Source organism: Lissotriton helveticus, chromosome 2_1 (genome assembly GCF_964261635.1).
Source record: "Lissotriton helveticus chromosome 2_1, aLisHel1.1, whole genome shotgun sequence".
Lineage (NCBI taxonomy): Eukaryota > Metazoa > Chordata > Amphibia > Caudata > Salamandridae > Lissotriton > Lissotriton helveticus.
The window spans coordinates 1907935051-1907953130 of NC_136059.1; the positions used below are offsets into that span (position 1 = coordinate 1907935051).

The window sequence follows — 18080 nt, forward strand, 5'->3', positions numbered from 1 at the left end:
CACGTTAACAGAAAGACTAGTATTAATTAACATGTAACTAGGGGCGAAAAAAGTTTAAAAATAGAAGTGGAATGAGTCAGACATATATGTAGATATGATCGAGATGGTATGGGGTCCCTTCTGATAAAACAATAATAAAAGAAAAATCCAAGAGAACATTCAGCTTCATTATAGTAATTAAAATTTTAAGCCAACATAAAAATATAGTATGATTCATTTTTTGTACAGAATGGGAAATAGGCAGAAAGATCCAACCCCAAAAATATCAAACAAAATAACTGCCATTAATACGCATGTTTATGCACACAAATATCCCTTGATGCAAAATCAAAAAAAATATATATATATATATATATATATATATATATATATATATATACACATGTGTATATGTGTGTATATATATATATATATCCAGCTCCTGTACACCATTAACACGAGTCACTCACATAGCGGGTGCTTAGAACGCGGCGGTGTCCCGCGATATCAATGATAGCTCCAAATCCTCCGAAAAATACCCAGCCGGGCCAGACGAAGGAAAATAGCACTCACGGGATTCAAGCAGCTTGACAGCACGGATTATTTATTTAAACAAACGCGTTTCAGGAAAACAGGTTCCCTTCGTCAGTGTTAACATCAGAACGCTCATTCGCGGCAACATTTTATAATTGCATGCTGGGTAGTCAAGAATAGAGGTAGGACCAAAAGGCTCTACAATTTACGCGCCATCTTGGAATGTGCAATATGCATACATATAACATATGAATTTCATTTAACAAATCAAGCCATAAATCGGCAAAGTGGATATTTTGACCCACATATTTGTCACAAAAAGATATGACGCCGTGAATCGGCCTTACATGCACGTGAGCCATCTCTTAATCACTATTGGTACATTCTACTGTGAATAATTATGCCAAGATCTATGCATCCTTACGTAGACCTATATTGGAACGCAATCGTTCTGATATATTGATATCTTTATCCTCTAATCTTGCCGTGTATCGGCAATTGCGGCCCAATTGGCCGCCGAAGCTAGCAACAATTATCCAATTTCAGAGAAAATACAGTAATATTCTAGACACCCAGAAATCATACAAAAATCATATGCTATTTACAAAAATGTTATACCAAATGTGCAATACTCATTTACCAAACTCTTCACACATATTTTCTTCTTTCCACCAGGATTTGATATTATTCGGAAATTATTGCAATCAATCATTATACATCATTACAGCTATGTAAATTAGGTTAAGTGTGAGGCCAGTTCTTCCCCCATGTTTAATCCTCCAGGTGCCTTGGTTTCTAAGTCTATAATATACCTGGATTCAAGTCTCCTCAGGGTCTGTAATCTGTTCCCACCTCGTGGACTTTCTGGGACACAGTCTAGACAAAAGAACCTGAGAAGGTCTCTATTACTGTTATGCTTGATTGCAAAATCAAGCATACCGTGCCATGTCGGGCAACCGGATAAGAAAAATCCTTATTAGCGATTGCCCGCATATGTTCCAGCACCCTCAACTTGACCGGATTAATGGTACTGCCTACATACCTCTGTTGGCATGGACATATCAAACAGTACACTGCATGATCAGTCTGACAGGACATGAATTTATTTATTCTTCTACCTGCCTTGCAACCTCGTACTCCATAAGTTAAAGTTCGTTTGCTGTTTATGCAGGCTTTGCACCTCCCACATGGGAAAAAGCCTTTAGCATCCTTTAATGTACCTTTAGTTTTTGCTATTGGCTGCAAATGACTCTGAACTATGTGATCTCTTAATGATCTCGCCTTCCTAAATGTTATAAGGGGCCTAGCTGGAATATCTGGACCAACAATCTGATCTGTTTTTAGAATCTGCCAATGTTTGGTCATGATTGACCTTAACTTGGAGGAGTCTGAGGAATATGTAGTGATCATGCGAAACTTTCCGTTCTTATCTGGACGTACTTTCTTTTCAAAAAGAGTCTTACGGGGCAGTTTCTTAACTTTATTCAATGTCTCATAAAGGAGACCGTCTTTGTAGCCCCTCTCAGAGAATCTAGCTATGCTCTCATTAGCCGCTCTTTCAAAGTCCTCATCCTGGGTACAGTTGCGTCTCAATCTTAACAATTCCCCGTAGGGGATACTGTTGATTAGTTTTTTAGGGTGGCTGCTTGAGGCGTGTAAAACACTATTCCCCACTGTGGGTTTGCGATAAAGTGATGTACAAATTTTACCATCTAGTACTTTCACCTCTAGGTCCAAATAGTTGACCTTCTCCTGGCTTACCTCCCCTGTAAATTTTAAGTTACAGTTGTTCCTATTCAGCAACTGTATGTACTCTTTGGCCTCTGCCACAGGCCCATCCCATACCAGGAACAGGTCATCAATGTACCTGCTCCAGGCTATCAGTTTACTACTCCATGTGGAATTTTCAGGGGCCCAGGCTACCTGCTCCTCCCACCAGCCTACGAAAAGATTCGCATAGCTGGGGGCGAAGCAGGAACCCATCGCCGTACCAGTTAGCTGTTTATATATCTCCTCCTGAAATAAAAACAGATTGTTATGCAAACAGAAGTCGATTAATTCTATCAACATTTTGTTGTGCATTGCATTTTTCAGCGGTTTTTTATTTAGGAAATATTCCACTGCCTTTATACCCTGGTCATGATCTATACACGTATAAAGACTTGTTATGTCTAGGGTCAAGAGTACATATGTGGATTGCCAGTTCAATTCTTCCACTTTTTGGATGAAGTCCGATGTATCTCTGATGTACGATTTCAAAGAAAGTACAAATTCAAAAAGATAATGGTCCAGATATTTACAGAGATTCTCTGTCAAACCTTCTATTGAGGAGATTATGGGTCTTCCTGGGGGATTGTCCGAGTTTTTTTGAATTTTTGGTAAATGATAAAAAGTAGGTAGAATTGGATTAACGGTTTTCAGGAAAAGATACTCGTCCAGTTCCATCATCTGTTTGTCATGCCATTTCTTAAGTAACTCATGCAATGTATTCACACTTGCCAGATATTCTTTCCTTGTGGTTTTGGCATAGCAAGATGTGTCATTCAGTTGTCGCTTTGCTTCAGTTACATATAGTTCCCTTGACATGATAACGATATTCCCCCCTTTATCGGAGGGTTTACAGACAATGGAATTGTCTTCAGATAAGTTCTTTATTGCTTGTTGTTGCTCCTTGGTTGTATTAAACGTTTTCTTTGTGGAGATCTGCTTGTTCCTCATCTCCATCAGATCTTTAGTGACGGCATCCGAGAAGATGTCAATCGCATCTATAGCTGTTTGTGGAACAAACTTGGATGGTACATGGAGTAGTAAACTGATAGCCTGGAGCAGGTACATTGATGACCTGTTCCTGGTATGGGATGGGCCTGTGGCAGAGGCCAAAGAGTACATACAGTTGCTGAATAGGAACAACTGTAACTTAAAATTTACAGGGGAGGTAAGCCAGGAGAAGGTCAACTATTTGGCCCTAGAGGTGAAAGTACTAGATGGTAAAATTTGTACATCACTTTATCGCAAACCCACAGCGGGGAATAGTGTTTTACACGCCTCAAGCAGCCACCCTAAAAAACTAATCAACAGTATCCCCTACGGGGAATTGTTAAGATTGAGACGCAACTGTACCCAGGATGAGGACTTTGAAAGAGCGGCTAATGAGAGCATAGCTAGATTCTCTGAGAGGGGCTACAAAGACGGTCTCCTTTATGAGACATTGAATAAAGTTAAGAAACTGCCCCGTAAGACTCTTTTTGAAAAGAAAGTACGTCCAGATAAGAACGGAAAGTTTCGCATGATCACTACATATTCCTCAGACTCCTCCAAGTTAAGGTCAATCATGACCAAACATTGGCAGATTCTAAAAACAGATCAGATTGTTGGTCCAGATATTCCAGCTAGGCCCCTTATAACATTTAGGAAGGCGAGATCATTAAGAGATCACATAGTTCAGAGTCATTTGCAGCCAATAGCAAAAACTAAAGGTACATTAAAGGATGCTAAAGGCTTTTTCCCATGTGGGAGGTGCAAAGCCTGCATAAACAGCAAACGAACTTTAACTTATGGAGTACGAGGTTGCAAGTCAGGTAGAAGAATAAATAAATTCATGTCCTGTCAGACTGATCATGCAGTGGACTGTTTGATATGTCCATGCCAACAGAGGTATGTAGGCAGTACCATTAATCCGGTCAAGTTGAGGGTGCTGGAACATATGCGGGCAATCGCTAATAAGGATTTTTCTTATCCGGTTGCCCGACATTTTGCAATCAAGCATAACAGTAATGGAGACCTTCTCAGGTTCTTTTGTCTAGACTGTGTCCCAGAAAGTCCACGAGGTGGGAACAGATTACAGACCCTGAGGAGACTTGAATCCAGGTATATTATAGACTTAGAAACCAAGGCACCTGGAGGATTAAACATGGGGGAAGAACTGGCCTCACACTTAACCTAATTTACATAGCTGTAATGATGTATAATGATTGATTGCAATAATTTCCGAATAATATCAAATCCTGGTGGAAAGAAGAAAATATGTGTGAAGAGTTTGGTAAATGAGTATTGCACATTTGGTATAACATTTTTGTAAATAGCATATGATTTTTGTATGATTTCTGGGTGTCTAGAATATTACTGTATTTTCTCTGAAATTGGATAATTGTTGCTAGCTTCGGCGGCCAATTGGGCCGCAATTGCCGATACACGGCAAGATTAGAGGATAAAGATATCAATATATCAGAACGATTGCGTTCCAATATAGGTCTACGTAAGGATGCATAGATCTTGGCACAATTATTCACAGTAGAATGTACCAATAGTGATTAAGAGATGGCTCACGTGCATGTAAGGCCGATTCACGGCGTCATATCTTTTTGTGACAAATATGTGGGTCAAAATATCCACTTTGCCGATTTATGGCTTGATTTGTTAAATGAAATTCATATGTTATATGTATGCATATTGCACATTCCAAGATGGCGCGTAAATTGTAGAGCCTTTTGGTCCTACCTCTATTCTTGACTACCCAGCATGCAATTATAAAATGTTGCCGCGAATGAGCGTTCTGATGTTAACACTGACGAAGGGAACCTGTTTTCCTGAAACGCGTTTGTTTAAATAAATAATCCGTGCTGTCAAGCTGCTTGAATCCCGTGAGTGCTATTTTCCTTCGTCTGGCCCGGCTGGGTATTTTTCGGAGGATTTGGAGCTATTATATATATATATATATATATATATATATATATATATATATATATATATATATATATATATATATATATTCACTGAAAAAAACATAGGTTTCAGGGACGTTATGGTCAGTGACATCAGTGATGTCACTGACCATGTCATGAATGATGTAATATGTGATGTCATCAGCAGAGCATTGCGGGGGCACAAGTTATAGTTAGCTCAACTAACTATAACGGCCGAATTTCTCTGGTTTTTTAGGAGTGAAATGTCCAACTAAAAATAACGTCCCTGAAACCTATGGTTTTTTCAGTGAATTTCAATGTTTTTTTAAATGCAAATTTTGAACTATAACGTCCCTGAAACCTATGTTTTTTTCTGTGAATTTAAAAGTTTTTTTTTAAAATGCTAATTTTAAACTATTCCTACAGAGGTAGGATATGTGCAGAAAGAGGAAGATACACTCAGAAAGAAGCAAGAGAAATGCAGAAAGGGGCAAAAGAAGTCCAGAAAGACAAATAAAGGTGCAGAAAGAAGCAAGAGATATGCACAAAGAACCAACAGAGGTGCAGAAAGAGGACTTGTTACAAAGTCATCCTGTGCCCTCAACTTTTAGCTGACTGGTACTGGTGGTAACTGACTGACTAACCAGGCCCGGAGCCAGTGCTATCCTGAAAAACACTTATAATACAGTGAAAACACCTACATACACTAGGGTACACAATGGGTTGGGGTATCCCTGTGATTGGCATGACCTCCTCTGTAAGGCCCTAGTACATAATAGGGCAGGGGGATTAAACCTACCTCTTAGTCAGAGGTGCAGAAAGAGGCAAGCGAAGTGCAGAAAGAAGCAACAGAGGTAGAGAAATAGGGAAGAGGGTACAGAAAGAGGCAAGAGGCAAGAGGGATACAGAAATTTGCAAAAGAGGTGCAGAAACAAGCAAGAGAAGTGCAGAAAGAGGCAAGAGCATTGCTGAAAGAAGCAACAGAGGTGTAGAAAGAAGCAAGAGAAGTGCAGAAAGAGGCAAGCGAGGTGCAGAAAGAAGCAAGAGCAGTGCAGAATGAACCAACAGAGGTGCGAAAAGAGGCAAAAGGGGTGCAGAAAAAGGTAGGATGGGTGCAGAAAGAGGCAAGACAGGTACAGAAGGAGGCCTTAGTGGTGCAGAAAGATGGAATAGAAGTGCAGAATGAACCCACAGAGGTGGAAAAAGAGGCAAGAGGAGTGCAGAAAGAGGAAGGAGAGGTGCTGAAAGAAGCAACAGAGGTGTTGAAAGAAGGAAGAGAAGTGCAGATTGAGGCAAGTGAGGTGCAGAAAAAAGCAAGAGCAGTGCAGAAAGAAGCAACACACATGCTGAAATAGGTGTGTAGGGTGCAGAAAAAGCAAGAGAAGTGCAGAAAGAAGCAACAGAAGTACAGACAAAGGCAAGAGAGGTGCAGAAACAAGCATGAAAGGTGCAGAAACAGGGAACAGGGGTGCACGAAGAGGCGAGAGGTGCAGAAAGAGAAAAGAGGGGTGCAGAAAGAGAAAAGAGGGGTGCAGAAAGAGGAAAGATCTAAAGAAAAAGCAAGAGAGGTTCTGAAAAAGGCAAGTGAGGTGCAGAAAGAGGCACGAGATCTGCAGAAAATAGCAATAGAGGTGCTGAGAATGGCAAGAGAGGTACAGAAAGAAGCAAGAGAGGTACAGAAAGAAGCAAGAGAGGTACAGTAAGAAGCAAGAGAGTGCAGAAAGGACCAAGAGAACTGCATAAAGAAGCAACAGGTGCATAAGAAGGCACGAGGGGTGCAGAAAGAAGGAAGAGAAGTACAGAAAGAAGCATCAGAGGTACAGAAAGAGGCAAGAGTGTTGCAGAAAGAGAGAAGAGAGGTGCTGAAAGAGGCAACAGATGTTTAGAAAGAAGAGAAGTGCAAAAAGAGGCAAGTGAGGAGCAGTGCAGAAAGAACTAACATAGATGCTGAAAGAGGGAACAGAGTGTCAGAAGGAGGCACAAGGGGCGCTGAAAGGAGGAAGAGGAGTGCAGAAAGAAGCAACAGAGGTGCTGAAAGAGGAATGACGGGGCATAAAAAAGGAAGAGAAGTGCAGAAAGAAGCAACAGAGGTGCTGAAAGAGGCACAAAGTACAGAAAGAGGCAAGAGAAGTCCAGAAAGAGGTAAAGAGGTACAGAAAGAAGTAAGGAAGGTGCAGAAACAAGCAAGAGAAGTGCAAAAAGAGTCAAGAGAATTACCGAAAGAACGAACAGAGGTGCAAAAAGACGCAAGAGGAGTGCAGCAAGAGATAGGAGAGGTGCACAAAGAGGCAAGAGAAGTACAGAAAGAGGCAGGAAGGGTGTAGAAAGAAGCATCCAAGGTGTAGAAAGAAGTAACAGAAGTGCAGAAGGAGGCAAGTAAGGTTCAGAAACAAGCAAGAGCAGTGCAGAAAGAACCAACAGAGGTGCAAAAAGAGGCAAGAGGTGTGCAGAAAAGGGTAGGAGGGGTGCACAAAGAGGCAAGAGATGTACAGAAAGAGGGAGGAGGGGTACAGAAAGAAGGAAGAGAAGTACAGAAAGAAGTAACAGGTGCGGAAAGAGGCATGATAGATGTAGAAAGAGGTAAGAGAGTAGCACGAAGAGGGTGCAGAAAGAGGCAACAGGGGTTCAGGAAGAAGCAAGTTAGGTGCAGAAAGAGGCAAGACAGGTACAGAAAGAGGCAAGAGAAGTGCAGAAAGAGTCAAGAGAATTGCTGCAAGAAGCAACAGCGGTATAGAAAGAAGCAAGAGAACAGCAGAAAGAGGCAAGAGAGTTGTGCAAACAGGCAAAAGAGGTACAGAAAGAGGGAGCAGAGGTGCAGACAGAGGCAAGTAGGTGCAAAACAGGTAAAAGGGGTGCAGAAAGCGGCAAGTGAGATGAAGAAACAGGCAAGAAAGGTACAGAAAGAGGGAAGACGAATGTAGAAAGAGGAAACAGGGGGCAGAAAAAAGCAAGACAGGTGTAGAAAGAAGCATGGGAAGTGCAGAATGAAGCAACAGGGGGGCAGAAATTTGCAAGAGGTGCAGAAAGAAGCAAGAGTGGTACAGAAAGAAGCAAGAGCAGTGCAAATGAACCAAAAGAGGTGCAAAAAGAGGCAAGTGAGGTGCAGAAGGAGGCAATAGAACTGCAGAAAGGGAAGAGAGTCGCAAAAACAGGCAAAAGGGGTGCAGAAAGAGGAAACAGGTGGGCAGACTGAGGCAAGATAGGTGTTGAAAAAGGTAAGAGTGGTGCTGGAAAAGACAAGAGGGATGCAGAAATTTGGAACAGAGGTGCAGGAAGTAACCAGAGCAGTGCGGAAAGAACCAACAGAGGTGCGAAAAGTGGCAAGAGGGGTACAGAAAGAGGCAAGTGAAGTGCAGAATGAAGAAAAAGAGGTGCAGAAAGAGGCAACAGACAGGCAGAAAGAGGCAAGAGGGATGCAGAAAGAATAAGAGATTTGAAGAAAGAGGCAAGAGAAGTGCAGAAAAAGAAAGAAATGTGCAAAAACAAGCACCAGAAATTAAGAAAGAGGCAAGAGAGGTGCAGAGAGAGGCGCAGAAGGAAGCAAGAATGGCTTGCACACCATTAGTACCAATTTAACACCCACATTTAGCAATAACGGGTGAGCATTCTAGGCTTGCAAAGGGCCTTCCAACACGCTGTAACACTTGTCGCTGCATTTTTTGTAACATTTGAGCAATTTGAGCTAGAAACAAGAATATTTTTTGTTCAAATCTGCAGATTAGGGAGCAGATGATGAATTATGTGGCTAAATGTGGATTATAATGCGGAAAGTTTATATTTATGGGGAAGTCAGTGCAGCCAAACAGACGCACAATTCCGGTGGCCCTGCTCATACATCGGACTAGGTCCAGAAGTGCTCCTCAATGACTCCTATTTTTGTCATCATTCAGTTCATCGTTGAGCTTCTATGGAAACGAGGAAGACTAAACCTGACATTCCCACTCCACAACACAGACTACCATACCACATAATTACTCTCCATAACACATAATCCCACTCTACATAATTGCTATAAAATAAATACCACATACTTTCTATCCACATAATTCCACTACACACAAGGTACATCCACTCCACTCCGAAAAACATTAAAAAAAACGTTTACATTTACACTGCCAATAGCTCTAACTCTCGCAAATGCGAAACCTATAACATTGCAAACACTTCTTTAACTAGTAGCCGCGTCTGCAGAGTGGTGGATAAAGGATGCTGGGCCTCCGACCAGCGCTCAGGAATTCCGCTGCACAGGACTTACAGGAGGTATCAAGAGGGCTTCTTGGCCCCCAAAGTCCCTCAGGAGTAAATTGGACTTCTTCCCCCATCCCGTGGCCCCCTTCCCTTTGCTAATTCGGCCCCGGGGACCCCATCTCCTGGGGCAAGGACTCTTTTTTAAAATGTATTTTTAGGGAAGAGGGGGCCGCATGGCCCCCCATCCCTGAGCCACTTTTGGCACCGGGGAACCCGTCCCCCGAGGCATGGCCTTTAAAAAAAAGAAATTTCATGGGAAGGGTGGCCGCGTGGCCCCTGTCCCCTATTGGCCACATGGACCCTGTCCCCCGGGCCGGCCTGCTATTTTTTTTATTAAGTGGGAGCTGGGCCGGGTGGCCCCCCTCCTGGGCCACTCTTGGACTTGGGGACCCCAGGGCGGGCCCTTTGCGTTGGGGACTGTGGGGGGAGCCCCAATGCCCCCACTGACCCGCCGGCTTCCCCGCCTCCTTGCTTTTGAGCAAGGGCAATCCTGTTTTGCTTTGTTGAAGTGAGAGCAGGTTTTCCGTTCAGCAGTTCGGGCTGTAGCCTGTTCCAATGTTTCCTATGGAAATGAACATGGAGGAAATATGTTTTGGGACCCCTCCTTTTTCCTCGTCCCGCTTGACAAATTGCCCCGAAACTTTCAAGACAGGAGCTGACCGGAGCGGCCCATTCATTTAGAAAATATCGCGAAGATTCGTCAAACGGCGCCAAAGATATTGTCAAATGAAAAAAAGCTTAGGTCCTAACTATAACTACCTACTGGTGACCGCCAGTGGTGTAAGTATGTATGTATATATATATATATATATATATATATATATATATATATATATATATATACACACACATATATATATATATATATGCATATATACACACACACTCATGTATAACCTACTGCCGGCCACCAGTAAGTAGTTATAGACAGACAGACAAAGACACACACACACACAAAATAAATAATAGTGCCAAAAATTGAAGACCATCAGTAGTTCCTATAAAAATTAACTGTTCCAAAGAAAGCGCTACAGGCAGCTATAAAAATGGAAATATATTTGTAATCATGCAAACTACACGCAAATGACTGTCTTTGCAATCTCTGAGAAATGACTAGCTGAGACCTTGTTCTTGATGACCAATTTAGAGTACTGGTATAGAAAAGCAAACATTTTTCTTATTTGGTTGCCATCCTGCCTAGCAGACAACTGATCCCAACGCACATGATTAGATTTATAATTAAACTATCCTTGTGGGTCAAAGTTGAGTATAGTGCTTCGAAATTAGGGTTGTCATTTGCTGCATTTCCTGCTGAGCAAAAAAACGGGTTTAGAAAGAAGTGCATCATCCAGGGAATTATCTAAAGCAGTGGTTCTCTGACCAGCAGCTCGGGAGCTACTGATAGCTTGCTGGTTCCCTGGAAGTATCTCATTGAAGCCCAGCCCAGTATGTCAGAAAGAGAGTCTGGGCACATTGAAGGACGTAATGTTTCTCATTTTCAGACCATTATTGTCGCAGCCAGCCAAACCAATGGCCGGTCTCCACACTATCACATTTATTTATTTGAAGAGTTTTATATAGCACTGGCTAGACCCGGAGGTACCAGAGCGCTTTACATGAGGTTAGCGTTAGAAAAGAATAGTATTACCAAGTTACACCAGTTACTAGAGCAAAACATAGCATAGAGAAAACCTTGTTACACAATTACATCCGTTACTAGAGCATTAAAAAACAAGGAGAACAAGTCCTATGGAGCGTAGAGGGTACACATAAAACACAGTGACAGCCCGCATCAGTGGATAGCCTTCAACATGCCCACATGTCTCCTTTCGCGGTCTATCAAGGTTTTGATAGAGATTGGTCATGCGGCATGCCTCCCTCTATCAATCATGCTATGTGACTTAACACGCCATGAAAGAATGAAAGAAGGAGCAAGAGTAGAGTTGCTTTAGTGCAGGGCTGCAATGAGTGATTATTATCTGTAATCCTATGTGGGAAGGTCAGAATTGGAATCTTATTGAATGTGGCCATCATCAGGGGTGTGCGAAATCTTGCTTTTGCGTAATTACATGAAATTTCAGGAAAATGACTTGTTACTAAACATAGTTAACAAAATGCAAATCCATCGGTTAACGATCATTTTAGGGTAAAATGCGTCCGCGTGTCAATTTTTGATACAATTATTTAATTTGTGCATAAAAGCACCAAACCACAATGGCTGGGGGTGTGGCCAAGATGACGGAGCAGTAGGACGCGTTCTTCCGTCTCTCTGCCCCCGCCGAGCAGCTCTGGGTAACATAATAGCACCTGGACGGGACCCAGCCCCAGAATTCTTTCCGGGAGCGATCGGTGAGGCAAGGTGCCACCCCCGGAAGAATAATCCCAGGATCCCGGAGTTGCTGCATCGCCGAGGAGACGGGGGCTGGGCGCAGGAGCGGGCCGCGCTTCCCTGGTCCCTGCCGATCGGTGTAGCAGGCCGGGGAGCGGCGAGAGAAACTGTGCGGCGATCGCGGAGACACTGGAGCAGAGAGGGGACGCCCCGGGGTGGGCCCCTCTCCCCCAGCACCTAGAGGAGCAGCTGAGGCTCAACCATGCAGGTAGAGCAGGCGGTGGGAGGGGCTGAGATCGGGCCGCAGGAGGTCTGGAGGCCCTTGCCTGACGGGGCATAATCGCAGGTGCGCCGTGGAGGCCCAGCGAAGCCATCGACCCCTCCTCCTCCCCGGTGCTCCCCAATAGGTGACCCACACACCACCGGGGCTGGCAGACCCGGAAGCAGGGTTGGGGCCCTCAGCTGTGACCCACGGCGATGGAGGCGGGGCTTTCCTCTTCTTGCGGCCCCTTTGAGGTGCGGACAGCAGCCCACCCCTTGCTTGCAAGTTGGACGGGTATGCTCAGACGCGAGTCCCGTGCTCTCCACGCCACTGGAGTTAAGCTATCCTGGCTGAAGACGGCTTTGTCACCCCGAGTGGGACGGGTATGCTCAGACGTGAGTCCTGTGCTCTCCACGCCACTGGAGTCAAGCTGGCTGAAGACGGCTGATAGCCAGAAATCGGTCCTAGGAGGCTTGATTCCGGTCCAGTAAAGACATGGCTAGGCAGTTCGGGCTGGACTGTTCCCATGAGGCACAGGGTCAAGGCTGATTTGCATATGGCCATGTCTGAACTGGGGTGGTGTGGTGAGCAAAAAAACGATGGATTGAGGCCCAGATCTCTGTACAGGGGTGTATGTATGACATTGTTCTGCATTCTGTCCATCAACTGTTGTTTTTGCATTTGTCACCCCGAGTGGGACGGGTATGCTCAGACGTGAGTCCCGTGCTCTCCAGGCCACTGGAGTCAAGCTATCCTGGCTGAAGACGGCTGTTAGCCAGAAACCGGTCCTAGGATGCTTGATTCTGGTCCAGGAAAGACATGGCTAGGCAGTTCGGGCTGGACTGTTCCCATGAGGCACAGGGTCAAGGCTGATTTGCATATGGTCATGTCTGAACTGGGGTGGTGTGGTGAGCAAAAAAAGTATGGATTTAGGCCCAGATCTCTGTACTAGGGTGAATGTATGACATTGTTCTGCATTCTGTCCATCAACTGTTATTTTTGCATTTGCAGGAGGTGGAGAACAGAGCTGGGGACGAGGGGGCCTCTCTGGTGAACTCAGGTGGGCGGGAGTGGCAAGCACGGAGGCCCTAGGAGGTGTTTCGGATTGTGTGTGCACAGAACTGTGCGTAGGAAACCAGGACCTCAGTGACTTGTGGGGTACCAGAAACTCACCTCAGTACCCAGAACCCCTATCCGACTAGCATCAGTGTCTTATTCATTCCCTGTCCTAAGCGAAGCTACCAATGATTAGACAACCTAGAACAAGTGAATGGTAGGAACCAAGAACACTCTTTAGTTTGACTTTCTCATATAAGTCCACAACATGCGTAATCAGAGACACAGTAAAGTTTAAAATACTTATTTCAACGTCGTGCTGTAAGATGGAGTATCCTGGCTAACATAAGCAGGCATATTATTAGAAATAATACAATCAGCATTGTTACAATTCCATAAAGGGAGACATTATACTATACTGATAGTGGAAACAGGTCATAAAGTGCCTTGTGTACCACCCTCCCCTTGCTCTAAGCTAATTTTTTATAATAATAGAAGGTCTCTAAGTTTCAACGGGGAACCCCATACCTCAAAGATCAGCTTAGGTGTATCACATCAAAGGATCAGGCAGCTCTCTTGAATTTCAGCTTCTTGCAGCTGGATGCATATTATGTCTAGAGCGTGGGCCGATCACATTGAATCAACAGCATACATTGTTATGTGACTGACGCTGTGAGCACAAGCTACACAGACAGAGGCTGCCGTGTAAGTCTAGGGATGTGCAAAGCAGACAGTTCTCATGTGAACAAAATCAAGCGAGTTCACTTACAACAACAGATATATGTAGTGTTATGTGAAAAGCGGCATAAGTTGCAAAATGGCGTTTAAACTTCTAATGCGGTTATGCTAACATAGCAATGTGTGCAGGCAGGCATCCTTCTTCACTACACCCGCCCCTGATCGGAACACAAACAAAATGGGAAACTTTGGAAATGCAGAGTTCAAGTTCGATTGGGACAGAACCAAGTTCAAATACTGTCAAACCGCACAAAGAGAAGTCAGAATGTTGAAGAAGTGGGGTAATAGAGGAAAGGGAGAAGAAAAATAAATAAATAACCAAAACAGAAACTCAAGAAGGCATTCTACCTAAAAGTACGAAATAAAAAAAAATCGAGTATGTGCTCTTAGCTGGTTGGCCGCCTTAGTCCAGCAGCGTGTAGGCACAGTATGTTGCAACAGTCTCCAATAGGAAGTCATTGTTCGCATCAGCAAAAAGTTCAGCCATCCAATTCAATAAAGTAAATGAACATACATGTTCTTCAGCAGCTGGAGTCTCTAGCACCATCAGAGGACAACCAAAATGGTATTCGAGAGAACTTCGTGCTAAGAAGTCATGCGCCGCCTCGTACACGTTCCAATTCCCTAGAATGCCTTGGGTTGTCGCAAAGGCCATAATCCCAATGCCAGAACAGTCCAACTCGTGAGCCACTAAGGGACTCATCAGTTGATCATAATCCGGGGCAGGAGGCGCCGTATGTGACAGACACAAATCCGAAGTCCATTCAAATAAACAATCCAGGCAATGAAACAGGCTGGACGCATGAAAAGTACGAGAACCGGAAGGATAATCCATATGCTACACTCAAAGTTGCCAGAGGTAGCGTTCCATAGAACTCGAGCATCGGTTGCGAAGGTGAAGCAACAGAGGCAGGCTGTCTCTTAACACAGATAGTGCAGCCATTGCGTAGCAAACAAATCAATAGCAATAAACTGGCAGCCAAGGCGAGAATTAAGGGCAAACCGCTGAAGATGCTGGAAAAATGGAAAGAAAAAATGCCGGTATCACACCAAATATAGTTTGAAAAGAGGTCACAAGTCCAGAGCTCACACATTTAATAAAGTGTGCTAAGCCACTTGTGGAAGACGCATTGAATATTATGTGAATCAAAGCACCGAAATGAAGTGGGAGGTCAGTATTTAAAAGGGCATGCACCTCTGTTCTGGTGTTAGCCACGTGAAGGACAAATGTTTCACGAGATAAAGTAAGAGGGACTTCCTTGTGGGACAAAAGAGCCCTTATTCTGCTCATCTAATTGCTTTCAAGGTCGGAATGGAAGGCCAGATTGAGTCTCTCATGCAGGGGGCGGGAAAAGCAAATCTTTGCAGCAAACCACACGTTGGGAAACAGTTACAATGTACGGAATACCGGGTTACATCCCACAGCACGCCTCATTATTTAAAAGTAAATGGCTACCGTTAGCTAATAAGGTGAATGCTGGTGTTATAGCCGGTACAGGAGTACTCTTCAAAATGCATGCTAAATTGGGGTCCTCAGTGTAACAGGAGTCATGCGATTGGATGTAGTGCAAACCAGAGCGTGATCAGGAGTGGAAACACCCTTCTGCCCTTTCAAATATACTTTCTTACCATCCCGCATGCACCTATATGTAAATGGCAGAGACCAAACTTCATGGAGAAAAGCAGTACCCAACGGTTCATATCTGCCCAGCGCATTATGTTTCATACATGAATTGAACTTAAAGGGAAAGGCAGTGTAAATAACCCATGAATGAGCCATACAGCAGAATTAGCCTCAGCGACTGAAAATGGTACGGTTCAAACTTTTCTATATGTAAAAGGGAATATGTTGCATCCTTCATGGACATGAACTGTTGCTTTTCAGTCAAATTAAACGGTAAAAATAAAGATGAGTTATTCATGTAGTCCCATGAAACTTTCTCAGATTTTAAAGTTTGCAAAGTCCAAGCAAATTGCATTATCAACCGCAATTGATTTTGACCATGGAACAAAGCAGAAACATCATCTTGCACAATATCCACAACAGATGAAACAATATTATTTAAAGTGTAGATTCTGGAAGAAAGAGTATTAATACTATTGTCAACCACAGCAAGTACTTTTTCTAAGTTAGCTTGATCAATTGCCCTTAATCTAGAAGCAGCTTCAATTTGTGACAATTTCCAGACTTCGTTGTAAATAGCATAAATCCATCTTTTGCACCTGCCTCCTACAGGGCCGTTCACAAAGTCATTCAAATCAACATCATCAGTCAATTGTGATATGTGTTGTTTCACTGACGCCAAGGTAGAATGTTTGAGCCAATTTTAACATAATTTACCCACTGAATAAGTAGTAACAGAATGGGAATTATCAAAACGGGGGTCCACTTTAGCCTGTGTATAGCCAGGGGCCAGACCCAGAAAACAATGTTGGCATGAATCAGAAACTCCTTGGCAAAGCAACCAGCCTTTGGGATCTAAGCTGTAAATATTAAAGGAGGAATTCGTAACCAGGGACTGTAAATCATCAATCGACATGTCCGTATGATTGTCCCAACTAGGGTAAGCACCCTGATGAGGAAAGGAAGGGCATTCAGTTTTTTAGAAGTAGCCAATCCGAAACAAGTGGTTTGAAAAATAGTCGAATTTATAAACAACATATGGGCCGGGATAAGGCAAGCACGATACAAGGCCTCCGTGCCGTGTACATGCCATGCTTTAGTACCCCAAACAGATTTAAGATCAATGGTATATTTGCACAGTTCATAACCACTGATAGTTAACTGATCAATAAAAGACTTAGAGTACAATAATTTTGAGTGAGTGAGCCTAACTTTGGAAGACGATTTGCTGGCAATTTTAAAATAAAAGGCTTACAGATTGGTTTGACTAAAATCAGTGAAATATGTAAATATGTTCAAACAGAGTTTTCGAACTGCCTTCCATGGGAGTTGGACAATGTTTCCATTGTGTATAATTAACTATATTCCTAAATGTATTTGCTTTATGCAGGAAATGGTTACCATAGTGCTGATAGCAGAACAGGTCCGCATAATTAGCAGAATCTAAGTACAAATCCTCAGCATCAAAAGCAGCATAGTATTTCAAATCAGAAAAAAAGAGCATATACGGCTTGGACATCCATTTATGAAACTGATTGTAGATCTTTCGGTCAGATAATGTCCATTAATAAAACGAAAAAAGAAAACCACAAATTCAATCGATATGAATAAAAAAACACAGAAAAGCCCCTACCAGATGTAAGTCCAAGGGGGTATCAAAAAATTTATTTTAAACCAAACAGAGAAAAGGGAAATTTTTGATTGGGCTCTTGATCTTGTAGAGCTAGAGTCAAATGAAAAACGTGACTGGTCAGCTGGACATGATTGCACACCAGGCAACAACACATCAGAGGGATAGGTATACTCAGTGTCTTCATTGGGATCAACAGTTGGTGGATTGAATAATGGATTCGTAATTGTTTGCATCTCAATTGTAATGTCAGGCCTATTTGTATTTGCCGGAGCCAAAACAGAATTTCTCAGCATCGCTGCACAAGAGACTGCAGGAGTCATACTAAGAAGAATCGGCCATTCGCTGTAGTTTGACATTCTCAATGGAGATGTACCCGTTATCCTTGCTACCAGGAAGTGGAGGTAAAATGACTGTTCTTGTGCCTTGCACGCCAAGCACTGGAACTGGAGCTCGATAAGAGGGCCCAAATTATTTCTTGGTTTCCACCTTCTCACGGACCAGGTCTCCAATTCGAGGTAGCCAGCCGGCGACCGGAATCTGTAGTGCTGTATCCGATGTGGAGGGCAAATGTTCCTTTGCGAGACTGTCACAAGTCTCTTGTAGGTTCTGTAACACAGCAGAATGATTATCTACGTCAAAGGGTGCGGTCGACGCCGCCATGTCTAGACCATCAAGGTTCGGGACAAACATCTTTATGCCAAAGAGCATTTCGTATGGGGGTCTGCCCACCCAGACACCTTCTGGGGAGATTATTAAGTGCACGTTAAACGCTGTACAAATGGGCCAGCCAGTTCCTGCCAGTGCCCTGGACCTTAGCTGTCAAAGATTGCCTTAAGTCACGGTTCATTCGTTCAACAACAGAATTGCACTGAGGCCTGTATGGGGACGCAAATTTAACTTGGACCCCCAAAGATTCCTTGTACGCCTGAGAGGCAAACGCTGGACTCTGGTCACAATGGAAGGTACCACATGCAAAAATTCCCACAAAGAGACTC

At 43.5% G+C, this 18080-nt stretch overlaps 1 protein-coding gene across 15 annotated transcripts in view; it reads right to left on the reverse strand.

Annotated features, from left to right (window-relative positions):
- The window catches only part of BLTP1 (bridge-like lipid transfer protein family member 1), a 2102388-nt gene that overhangs the window by 1232382 nt on the left and 851926 nt on the right, over positions 1–18080 (reverse strand). The gene's annotated exons all lie outside the window — the stretch shown is intronic.